Raw genomic sequence first — 10828 nt, forward strand, 5'->3', positions numbered from 1 at the left:
TGCTGTTCAGGAAAGACAGAAATAAAGGCAAAGGTGGTGGAGTAGCAGCATTGTACATCAATGATGAGATTAACTGTAAAGAAATACGAAGTGATGGAAAGGACAAGACAGAGTCTGTCTGGGCAAAACTCACACTGGGGAAGCAAGCTACTAGAGCCTCCCCTGAGATAGTGCTTGGGGTGTGCTACAGACCGCCGGGATCTGATTTGGATATGGATAGAGACCTCTTTAATGTTTTTAATGAAGTAAACACTAATGGGAATTGTGTGATCATGGGAGACTTTAACTTCCCAGATATAGACTGGAGGACAAGGGCTAGTAACAATAATAGGGCTCAGATTTTCCTGGATGTGATAGCTGATGGATTTCTTCACCAAGTAATTGCTGAACCAACAAGAGGGGATGCCATTTTAGATTTGGTTTTGGTGAGTAGTGAGGACCTCATAGAAGAAATGGTTCTAGGGGACAACCTTGGTTCGAGTGATCATGAGCTAATTCAGTTCAAACTAGATGGAAGGATAAACAAAAATAGATCTGGGACTGGGGTTTTTTATTTCAAAAGGGCTAACTTTAAAGAATTAAGGAAATTAGTTAGGGAAGTGGATTGGACTGAAGAACTTGGGGATCTAAAGGCGGAGGAGATCTGGAATTACTTCAATTCAAAGTTGCAGAAACTATCGGAAGCCTGCATCCCAAGAAAGGGGAAAAAAACCATAGGCAGGAGTTGTAGACCAAGCTGCATGAGCAAGCATCTCAGAGAAGTGATTAACAAAAAGCAGAAAGCCTACAAGGAATGGAAGATGGGAGTGATCAGCAAGGAAAGCTACTTTATTGAGGTCAGAACATGTAGGGATAAAGTGAGAAAGGCCAAAAGCCATGTATAGTTGAACCTTGCAAAGGGAATTAAAACCAATAGTAAAAGGTTCTATAGCCATATAAATAAGAAGAAAACAAAGAAAGAAGAAGTAGAACCACTAAACACTGAGGATGGAATGGAGGTTAAGGATAACCTAGGCATGGCCCAATATCTAAACAAATACTTTGCCTCAGTCTTTAATGAAGCTAATGAGGATCTTGGGGATAATGGTAGGATGACAAATAGGAATGAGGCTATGGAGGTAGATATTACCACATCCGAGGTAGAAGCCAAACTCAAACAGTTTAATGGGACGAAATCAGGGGGCCCAGATAACCTTCATCCAAGAATATTAAAGGAACTGGCACATGAAATTGCGAGCCCATTAGCAAGAATTTTTAATGAATTGGTAAACTCAGGGGTTGTACCGTACGACTGGAGAATTGTTAACATAGTTCCTATCTTTAAGAAAGGGGAAAAAGGTGATCTGGGCAACTACAGGCCTGTCAGTTTGACATCTGTAGCATGCAAGGCCTTGGAAAAAATTTTGAAGGAAAAAGTAGTCAAGGACATTGAGGTCAATGGTAACTGGGACAAGATACAACATGGCTTTACAAAAGGTAGATCGTGCCAAACCAACCTGATCTCCTTCTTTGAGAAGGTAACAGATTTTGTAGACAAAGGAAACGCAGTGGATCTAATTTACCTCGATTTCAGTAAGGCATTTGACACAGTACCACATGGGGAATTATTAGTTAAATTGGAAAAGACGGGAATCAATATGAAAACTGAAAGGCGGATAAGGAACTGGTTAAAGGGGAGACTCCAACGGGTCGTACTGAAGGGTGAACTGTCAGGCTGGAAGGAGGTTACTAGTGGAGTTCCTCAGGGATCGGTTTTGGGACCAATCTTATTTAATCTTTTTATTACTGACCTTGGCACAAAAAGTGGGAATGTGCTAATAAAGTTTGTGGATGACACAAAGCTGGGAGGTATTGCTAACACAGAGAAGGACCGGGATATCCTACAGGAAGATCTGGATGACTTTGTAAACTGGAGTAATAGTAATAGGATGAAATTTAATAGTGAAAAGTGCAAGGTCATGCATTTAGAGATTAATAACAAGAACTATTGTGATAAACTGGGGAGGCATCAGTTGGAAGTAACAGAGGAGAATAAGGACCTCGGAGTATTGGTTGATCACAGGATGACTACGAGCCATCAAACTAATGCGATCTTGGGATGCATTAGGTGAGGTATTTCCAGTAGAGATAAGGAGGTGTTAGTACCGTTATACAAGGCACTGGTGAGACCTCATCTGGAATATTGTGTGCAGTTCTGGTCTCCCATGTTTAAGAAGGATGAATTCAAACTGGAACAGGTTCAGAGAAGGGCTACTAGGATGATCCGATGAAAGGAGACTCAAAGAGGTTGACTTGTTTAGCCTAACCAAAAGAAGGCTGAGGGGAGATATGATTGCTCTCTATAAATATATCAGAGGAATAAATACCAGGGAGGGAGAGGAATTATTTAAGCTCAGTACCAATGTGGACACAAGAACAAATGGATATAAACTGGCCATCAGGAAGTTTAGACTTGAAATTAGACAAAGGTTTCTAACCATCAGAAGAGTGAGGTTCTGGAACAGCCTTCCAAGGGGAGTAGTGGGGGCAAAAGACATATCTGGCTTCAAGACTAAGCTTGATAAGTTTATAGAGGGGAGGGGATGATGGGACAGTCTAATTTTGGCAATTAATTGATCTTTGAGTATTAGCAGTAAATATGTCAAATGGCCTGTGATGGGATGTTAGATGGGGTGGGATCTGAGTTACTACAGAGAATTCTTTTCCACATGCTCAGGGTTTAGCTGATCCCCATATTTGAGGTCGGGAAGAACTTTTCCTCCAGGGCAGACTGGCAGAGGCCCTGGGGGGTTTTCGCCTTCCTCTGCAGCGTGAGGCACGGGTCACTTGCTGGAGGATTCTCTGCACCTTGAAGTCTTTAAACCACAAGTTGAGGACTTCAGTAGCTCAGACATACGTCAGGGGTTTGTTACAGGCGTGGGTGGATGAGATTCTGTGTCCTGCAGTGTGCAGGAGGTCAGACTAGATGATCATAATGGTCCCTTCTGACCTTAACGTCTATGAACTCTTTGAGCCACTGTGATATCACAATGCAACAGTACAGGGAGATTTAACCAGTGCTGCCTGGGTCCTGCCAGGGCATCACTATGTGTAGCCACCCTTAGCATCTAGCCCATCCCTCTCAGCCTGCTTAAAATGGCAGCCACGGAAATATCAAATCCCACAACCATTGGCCAACATCCCCCTCCACCACCATGTGCTTGCTGCCAGCCGCCCTGCTCAGATGGTTGCACTGCATGGCTGAGGTGTCAAACCAAGCTCTTTGTAGCTGCAGGCACAGAACGGGAAAAGCGCGAGATGAAGCACTCGGGCACAGTTCATTCGCCCCCTCAGCGTCTAGCTACACCGAGGTTTTAATGAGGGAAGTCGCTCGCCTCAAGCTGGAGAGACCTTTCCAAAGGCCCAGAGATTGCACTGCGCTGCCAGGCAATCATGGCTCCCTGGCACCCATGGGTGCGGAGCCGTTACTGCCTTGTTCTGTGCAGAGTTCACAATGATCTGTGGGCATCGGAAAAGAGAACAGAGGCAAAGGCAGCGCTCTGGTTTGGGATGCACACTGCACAAGAAGCTTTCCCCACCGATCCTGGAGCTTGGCGTTGCCTTTTCCACCAGCTGGGTGCGCTGGCCTGGTAAACTGCCTTGCTGCAAATCATTGTGATTTGAAAGAGATCCTTCTCCGCCTTTGGGGGAAGTACTCCAGGGGAATAGCCCTGTTGGTGTCACTCTGGCATAACCCTAGGTAACTCGGAAAGGTGATAGACCACAAGTGTCAATGAAGCCCTTCTGCTGTAGGCCTTAATGAACCAATGTTCCTCCATGTTAAACACTTTGTGTAACCTAGTGTAACCTAATGTACTAATAGCTGCAAAAATGTAGTATTAGCAGTTAGCTTTTGATTGTAATAGCCAGTTCTCTGCTGTAACACATTGAAGCTAGGCTAGAGCATGTTCAAGGTCGTTTTAAGATACTATATACATGTCTCAGCAGCAGAGCGGGGGAAGTCAAAAGATTGACTGAAAAAGGATACTGCAGCTGGATGGGAAAGTACAGGGGAGTGAAAGATCAGCTAGTCAGCAAGAAAGTTTTGTAGTAAACAACTGGGATATAAAAGGAAGAAACTGCTTGTTTTAGGGGTGCAGGATCTGAGATTGTTATTTCTCCCTGGCACCTTATTTGAGCTCAAATAAATTTGGTTGTTTGCTTCTCCACCCTAATGTGTTTATTGGCGCGTAAGCACTCTAGGCAACGAACCACTGTTGCTTGCCTCTGGCACTGCTGTGTCTGCAACAGCCCTGACGCGAGCACTGCCTGCAGGGTGCCCGTGCAATCCCTAACCTGCCCCTCCAGACCCCCATCCTGCCAGCTCACCCCAACTGGGAACAAGCAATGTGGAGGAAAAGCAATGCTGGATCATTGTTGGCCTGGAGACTGTAGCCAGGACAATAACTATTGCTTGTGCTCGTGTCCCGTCTCCTCCCCCAGCACCTGACACAGCATGGCCCCCACAGCAGGGGCCCTGTTGCTGGGTGAACACCCAGCATAGCCCTGGGGCAGAGAAAGGGGAGGAGGGACGCGTCAGGCTGAAGACACACGGGCGAAAGCTTTTGCCTGAAAGCGGCAAAGGGAGCAGATAATCGGTGAGGGCCACAGCTGCTGGGGATCCTGGAGAGGCGAGAGCCTGGGCCCAAGCCAAGCACCCTCGGGTGCTGCCCAGTCTGGCACACCCCTCAACTGCCGAGTGTCCTGCTGCTGGGAACCTCTGCCCATGGGCTGCTTCGAGCCGCCTGGTCCCCAGCAGCACAGGCCATCTCCTCCCACGGCTCTGCCGCTGTCCCCCTCCGCCCCCCATGGGCACAGCACGCAGCCGGGGGCGCTGTGATCCCGCTACAGCCCAGAGCAGAGCTGGGACGGACACACCCCTTCCTTCACGGGGGCTCTGTCTGCCCTCGCTGGCCATAGTGACGGCCCAGGACCCCCAGCTTCCAGTCATGCCCCCATGTCTTGCCCTCAAACCAGCCCCCTGTCGAGCTACCTTGGCCTGGGCTTGGCCAGAGCCCCCCAGCTGGGCTCTGTCACAGACTCACTTGGCCCCATGCGATCCCTGGGGGGAACCCCCTCCAGTGTGACAGCCCTTCACGGGGGTCCACTCTCTCCCGGGGTCCAGCCCCTCCACCTCCTGAGCCGCAGCTCTCTGAGCCTCAGCATGTCTTTCTCTGCCGTGGGCCCCCTCTGGGAGTCCCCTCGCTCTGGACCCCCCGGGGCCTCCACTCCCAGAGGGAATAATGCCCCCCCCACACACACTGTTCTCTAGCCCGGAGTGACTCTCAGCCAGCGTAACACAGGAGGGTTTATTGAGCATTGAACTCAGCACAGGAAACTCTCAGAGACTCAGGCCTGGCCTCCCTCAGCCCAGCACATCCCAGTCTCCCTGCATCCAGGGGGGCTCTGCCTGCTCCCCCTCCAGCCCAGAGCCTCCCTGCTGGGCAGCTGATATCCCCGGCCTCATGCCCCCTCTGTCCATTGTCTTCTCTCCAGGGAAACAGGGTGGCCTGGGCCTCCTCTGGCCCCTCTGGCTGGTCAGGTCACCGGGGTCCTCTCCCCGCAGCCCATTGTCCTCCCACTGGCCAGAACCGGCTGGGACTCCTGAGCTGGGTCTCCCGGTCCCCAGGTCACCAGTCGCTGGGGTCTCCACCTCCAGGCCATCGGCCGGGGTCCCGAGTTCCCTCTCCGGTCCTGTGTGCCAACAAACCCCCTCTTCCCTCCCCTGTTAAACCAGTAACACCCGGGGACACTGAGTCCCACCCCCTCTGCATGCAACCCACTGGAACACACAGAAACCCCCCCACTTCATCACAGGCTCTACCCCTGCAAACGCTCCAGCCACTGCTCTGGTCACATGGCAACTGCCCAAGCCATGCCCAGCTGCTGGTACGTGTGTGTGTGTGTGTGTGTGACACCGCCCCCGGCAGGCTGGGAGGACGGGTGTGTGCGTGTGTGTGTGACACCACCCCTGGCAGGCTGGGAGGAGGTGTGTGTGTGTGTGTGTGTGTGTGTGTCACACCACCTCCAGCAGGCTGGGAGGAGGGGTGTGTGTGTGACACCACCCCTGGCAGACTGGGAGGAGGGGTGTGTGTGTGTGTGTGTGTGTTTCACACTGCCCCTGGCAGGCTGGGAGGAGGGGTGTGTGTGTGTGTGACACCGCCCCTGGCAGGCTGGGAGGAGGGGTGTGTGTGTGAGACACCGCCCCCGGCAGGCTGGGAGGAGAGGTGTGTGTGTGACACCGCCCTTGGCAGGCTGGGAGGGTGTGTGTGTGTGTGTGTGTGTGTGTTTCACACTGCCCCTGGCAGGCTGGGAGAAGAGGTGTGAGTGTGTGTGACACCGCCCCCAGCAGGCTGGGAGGAGGGGAGTGTGTGTGTGTGTGTGTGTGTGTGTGTGTGTGTGTGTGTGTGTGTGTGTTTCACACCGCCCCTGGCAGCCTGGGAGGAGGCTGCACACTCTGGTTTGGGGGCGAAAGTGCAGAATCGCCACTTACAGGCAGCACTGGGGAGCCACAGCACAGGGTCTTTCCCCCCCAGCCTGGCAGGCACCCCGGCGGGGGAGCTCTGTCAATGGATGCCCCCCAAGGCGGAGGGCTGCAGAGTTGGCAGAACGAGGCCCGGGCCCCCTTGGGCAGTGATAGTGCTCGTCTCTAGCCCTCCGGCTGCCCCTCTCACAGACCCTGTTCTGTGCCGGGGAAGGAGGCCTGAGCGGTTAACACAAGATGGCTGGGTTCTACTCTCAGCTCTGCCACGGACTTGCTGTGTGACACTGGCCCTGCATTGTGCCTCAGTTTGCCCACCTGTGAAATGGGAGCAATGATAAGGTGATGCCTTATACCTCACGCAACACCACGAACGGTGCTTTGAGATCCACGTCTGGATGGCACTGGGGCAGGGAGAGCGTAGGCCAGCGTGCCCCTTACAAACAGCCGTAAACACCCCCCGCCGCAGGACTCGAGCCAACCACTAACAGGTAAGGACAAAGCCTTCCCCACGGCTGGGTCAATGCAGCAGTGTCCGCTGCCTGGGAGATGTTCAGCGCCTGCCTCTGATGCAGCAGGTCCTGGCCCCTGGGGGAACTGAGACGGGGGCCTGGACCCAGGGCCCTTCATCCCCTTCTGTGACCTGATGCTGCCCATCTGCTGTGTTCGGGGAGGGTGGTGGTGATGGTGGTCAGATTCCTCTTCACTGAGCTTTAGCTGAGACGTGTCAAACCTGGCATGCTGGGAGGTGCCAGCCATGCCCACCAGCCCAAAGGAGCCGGTAGGGACGGATCAGACCCTTCCTTTGGGGGGCGGGTTTTAGCCGTTCCCTGGGACTTGATCAGGTTGTGTTTAAAAATGCAAAAACCAGAAGAAAATCATTAAACAAATAAAAGGAAGGGCAGTGGACAGGGATGCCCTGTACTCAGAGGGCTGGTGGACAGGGATGCCCAGTACTTAGTGGGGCTGGGATGCCCGTGTGATGGTGCTGCCTGTGGGAGCCAGCTGAGGTTACTCAATTAGGGTGAACTGCAAACAGACCGGGCAGACAAACCCCAAACGCTGCTGGATCTTCCAATACTGAGATTTACCAACCAGCACAGAACAGCTTCTGTAGCACCTCACTGGTTACTCAGACAACGCAGTTCCCTTAAAGTGCCCAGCCTCAGGCCTCCATCCAAATATATGTCAGATATGATGATGGTCACTGAAAATCTTCTCTCATCATATAAAAGAAAAGGTTCTTCCACCCCCAAAGGATCAGCCACACACCCAGGTCCAATTATAACTTCGCTTTTACCCAAATTACACACTATAGCCGACTCTTATTAACTAAGCTAGAATTTATTAAAACAGGAGAGAGAGAGAGAGAGAGAGAGAGAGTTGGTTCAAAGATCAATATACAGACAGACTTGAATTCAATTCTTGAGGTTCAGGTACACAGCAGGGATGAGCTTGTAGTTGCCAAAAGTCCTTTTAGAAATAGTCCAGAGGTTACAATCCAATGTCCATATTCAGGGTGACTCCAATCAGTGATTGGGGAATCTCAATCCTTGTGGCTTAAGGTTTCCCCCTCTTGAAACCCAAAGCAGATCTGAGATGAAGCAGGATCGTGTCCCAGGGTTTTAATACATTTCCAGCAGCCTTTCGGCCTGAGAAAACAATAAGCTTAACTCTCCTTCTCCCAAACATCCTGGCAATTAGCACAGGGGAATTTACCCATTAAACAGTTCAGATACAGGTTACCACAACCTTCAAAGAGACTCACACAGACAATAATACTATTTCACTCAAGTATCTTCCTAAATGTTAATATTCCTTTTTTGATCTTTGAATCAAAGCTCTAGGAATAGACAAGACTTGTTTGCTGACATCCCAAGCCCTGAGCAAACACCTCCCCTTCTACCTCTAACAATGCCGGCTGCATCTCAAAGCTCTGTTCATTTACAGATCTTCCTAACCAGTCTCTAAAGTTCGGCCATGGGGCCGGTCAGTCTGGGAGGTAATTAACTCTTTCTGGCCCTGTCACCCTCTAATGAAATATTATATCACACTCACAACATCACAGCCCGGTATTCAGGGGGCCAAGGGGCAGGGATGCCCAGTGCTCAGGGGTGCTGGTACTCAGAGGGGGCAGGACACGGGGGTGGGGCTGTCTGGTACTCATGGATGTCAGGGCACCCAGTACTCACAGGGGTACTCGGGGCAGAGGTGGGGGGTGCTCGATACTCCCTGGGGGCTGTCTGATACTCGGAGGGGGATACACACCATGTAGCAGTAGAGAAGCCTCGGAGCACTGAGGCAGGTGCAGCCTTGTGCTCCCTGTGGGCCGGTCAGTGTTGGGTGGGTGATCACGGCTGCTGGGACCAGGCTCCCTGCTCGTCTTGCTCTCCCACTGCGCAGAGAAAGCAGGTGGGGTGGCAGTGAAGGGCTGGACAAGCCCCTGTCTGACCTCAGCCCTTCAGCACGACCTCTCACTTCCTTTGCAAAACCTGCCTGGAGCTCACCAGGGCCAAGCTTGGGGTGCACAGGGAGAAACCCCAACACTGGCAGGTTTAGTCCAGGAGCCTGGAGGGGAAAATCGGTCAATACCAATAACAAAGGGCCTGATCCTGCAAACCTCGACATGTGCCGAACTGGCAGGTGCCAGTCCAGCTTCCTTGCTCCAGTTCTGCCCACGCCCAGCCATCAGCCCTGACCCCTGAATCCCCTTCCTGTTCTAATCTGGTCCCTTTCACCTCAACCTCAACCTGCAGCCCCTGCTAGCCCAGCCCTGGGCTCTCCCCCACCCCTGCTCTGCCAGTGCCCTTCAATCCTGACCTGCAGCTCCGTTAGCCCAGCCCTGGACTCTCCCCCACCCCTGCTCTGCCGGTGCCCCTCAATCCTGACCTGCAGCTCCTGCTAGCCTAGTGCTGGGCTCTCCCCCACCCCTGCTCTGCCAGTGCCCCTCAATCCTGACCTGCAGCCCCCTGCTTGCCTAGCGCTGGGCTCTCTCCCACCCCTGCTCTGCCGGTGCCCCTCAATCCTGACCTGCAGCTTCGTTACCCCAGTCCTCCACTCCCTACTCTGCCAAAACTCTGCCAATGTCCCTCAGTCCAAAACCTGCAGCATCCCCCCGCTTTTCCAGTCCTGGGCTCTCCCCCCTCTTCTCTGCTAGTGCCTGGCCTGCTCAACCCCGATCTCAGGCACAGGGACCTAAGGTGTTTGTGTAAGAAGCTGCCGAGACAAATGGGAGCATGAGGGTGGGGCAGGGGCAAGGCAGCGTGAGATGAAGGCAGTCGGGAGGGGCAGCGTTTTTGGGTTGTTGAATGTGATGTGACATTTACAAAGGGCCAGAAAGGCAGGTGGGGGGGGGGCCACCTGATCAAATCAGTGGGAGGACAGGTTTGTTGCTACTTGGGCAGTGAGCAGGTGTTTTCCCTTTACAGAAGTGTTGTCATTCCCCCGGCCATAACGCAGTTTGCCTTGTGCAGGGGTGCGAGCACCCCAGGCTGCAGCCTGGCGCAGGGCGGCCTGGGCCGTAACACAGCTCTCCCCGGTCAGGCAGGGCTCTAAGAACTCAGCACCACCAGGCTCGGGGTGCAGACCCCCTCTCCTGCGAGCCAAGCCCGGCGTACGGCCCAGGCCGGCGTATGGCGCTGGCCGCCCAGCGCTGCGACCGACAGAGAGCGTCTCCCCCCGGCTGCGCGCACTGGCCCCTGCTCCGAGCGGGGGAGCGCTGCCCACAGCCCTGAGGGACCCGCAGAGCCCGGGCACTTGGCGACAGACTCGTGGTGCCTCCTGCTCGCTAGAGGCAGCCCCAGGTGCGGCCCGCGGGTGATCCCGGGGGGCAGGGCCGCTGCTCAGGGGCCCCGGGCCAGGCCCGGCACCGCAGCCCACGTGGAGGGAAGCGCAGCTGGCAGGGGGCGGAGCCCGCCCTCCATCCGCGGGAAAAGCGGCTGGCGGGGGATGACGTGGCGCTGATTGGCGCCTTGCACCAGTGACGTCAGCAGCTCACCCCCCCATCCCCCGCCCGGAAGGGGCGGTCCTATGGGTGGGGCTGGGTTTGTGCCGGCGCTGCCCGCAACAAATATGGCAGCGAAGTCAGCCCCGCCCCCAGTGCCCTCTCTCAGAACGTCCCCTCCTCCGCCCCCCGCAGGGCTGGCTCCTTGCCCAGGCGCAGAGGCACGGACACAGCCAGCGACCCGCAGTGCGCCCTGGCACGTGGCAAGCCCCGCTGCTGGGCCAGGCCTGCGCCCCCAGGCTCACCCCTCGCTTTCTGCACCGCGCCTCCCGCTGGAGCCCCACGCGCAGCAGAGGAACGCGGTG

The sequence above is a fragment of the Gopherus flavomarginatus genome, chromosome 6, assembly GCF_025201925.1.
Source record: "Gopherus flavomarginatus isolate rGopFla2 chromosome 6, rGopFla2.mat.asm, whole genome shotgun sequence".
Classification (NCBI taxonomy): Eukaryota; Metazoa; Chordata; order Testudines; family Testudinidae; genus Gopherus; species Gopherus flavomarginatus.